Source organism: Apteryx rowi, unplaced genomic scaffold (genome assembly GCF_003343035.1).
Source record: "Apteryx rowi isolate R43461 unplaced genomic scaffold, aptRow1 scaffold_424, whole genome shotgun sequence".
NCBI classification, from domain to species: Eukaryota; Metazoa; Chordata; class Aves; order Apterygiformes; family Apterygidae; genus Apteryx; species Apteryx rowi.
Window position 1 is genome coordinate 313,953 of NW_020450677.1, and position 1,793 is coordinate 315,745.

Below are 1,793 nucleotides of genomic sequence, written 5' to 3' on the forward strand. Positions count from 1 at the left end.
GCTCCCAGCCGCTCGCAGCGTGGGGCCAGGGCTCCCCGCCCGTGGGGCCCCTTCGCGGCGGGCGCGCTGGCGAGCGCGGCTGGCGAGCGCGGGCGCCCTCCTCCCCACTTCGAGGGCCCAGATGTTTTCAGATGCTGAAGTCTCCAGCGAGCGAGTCTTGGCAGCATTGTGTTTTTCTAAAACGATGACATCAGCCTGAGCTCAGAACAAGCGTGTGCAATGGCAGGTAACACAAGGAGAATAGGAATGGCTTTAGCGCTACGGAAAGGGAGGATAATAAGCTGGGTGTGAGGCCTGCTGACTGATTTTATTCCCTGGGTGTGACAGATACCTTATTCCAGTTGGGGGGAGGGGTGGGAGGCAATCTTAAGATGCTTGAAGATCTTGTATGAATTACTCTGTTAAAAGGACTTTTTTTTCTGTTGTCTGTTTAAGTTTGTTTTTTGGGTTTGTTTAGGGTTGTTTGTTAAGGTTTGGGGTTTTTTTGGACTATTATGCTGGGKTGGCTTGGTGTGTTGTTGAATATGGATCCAGGATAAATTCCCACAAGTGAAATCTAGGGAAAAAAATACTTTCCGTTATTGTAGAGTGCTGCATTACATCAGTTTGCTTAAAATTGCTTTCTTCTATCCCTTCTTGGAACATGAATTTTCCTTTTCCCATTACTTCATTTTTCATTTCTCCCATTCTCTAGCAGTAAATAGGAAAGAAAAAAAAAGGACAGCTACTCTTGTTCAGTAGAAATAAAGAATAACAGAGCACAGGCTAGTGACTCTTTGGCCTTTCTGGTTGGAAAGAACAAATTCTTCTAGTTGAAAGCTGTTACTTTATTTTTTTATTAATCAGTGCATGTTGTTTTGATGTCTGTAGTATCGTTCTGTTGAACTCAACTTAGCATTGGTTTGAATTCCTAAATTTTAACTGAAAACATTATTATAATATCTTAGAAATAATATTACTAAGGTATTCTCAGAGATATACACATACACACTCTTGCAAAAACAGTTGTCTTGAAACTTCTCTTTCAGTATCTTTCTCTTAGAATCATTTAAATAAGTGCTACTTTTTTGATTTAACAACTTTGAATGTTTGTGCAAGGCTGAGGAACTTGAATAAGAATTAAGAAGGCTTTTTAAATAACATCAACAGGCCACATAAACGCACATCTTACTCTTACTGATTAAGAATAACATAAAATCAGGTGACCTCAAGCTATATGAAATGTAGCCACAGACTGTGTTCTGCCTAGTACCTGTGCTGCTCTGAGCTGGGAGGGGCTTCCAATATGCTTTTTGAGGGGCTGAATTTAAAATTCCTGTTGCAGGTTTTTGAAGATGTATTTGAAGCTCTTTAGGTTGAGCAATGAATGGAAAAATTTTACTGCAGTTAATTTTATGAATAATTACTTAAAGCTTGTTTAAACTATTAGTATAGGAGCTTCAATGTTTTAGAACTTTATTTCCTATGTAACAGCTCTCAAGATAATTTTAATAATGTTGGAAACAAAGTTTCCAACATTATTATTATTCCTGGGGTGTTAATATGCAAAAATCAACAGATAAAAACACCTTTTAATTAAACATTTTTCATCAGAGTGTTCTAGTGCTCCTTAAAATCATATTACTTTATGACGGCTTGACATGATCTGAAAATGGTACTTCTAGATGCAGAAAACTAGGTACTTGTGCTTTTTTGACTTAATGTTTTCTAGAGAATATTTTTGGCAAGACTCTATCTACATAAGATCAGGTTTTCAGACTCTTAGGCTAGCTGCACTGGCAGAATTTGATTCA

At 38.4% G+C, this 1,793-nt stretch overlaps 1 protein-coding gene across 4 annotated transcripts in view; it reads left to right on the forward strand.

The window, feature by feature from the left end:
- Positions 1–118: 118 nt before the first annotated feature.
- The window catches only part of KATNBL1 (katanin regulatory subunit B1 like 1), a 25,172-nt gene continuing 23,497 nt past the window's right edge, over positions 119–1,793 (forward strand). For all 4 annotated transcript variants that reach the window (XM_026076062.1, XM_026076061.1, XM_026076060.1 and 1 more), the window contains exon 1: positions 119–226. The gene's annotated coding sequence lies outside the window, so the exon portion shown is untranslated. The remainder of the gene's footprint in view (positions 227–1,793) is intronic.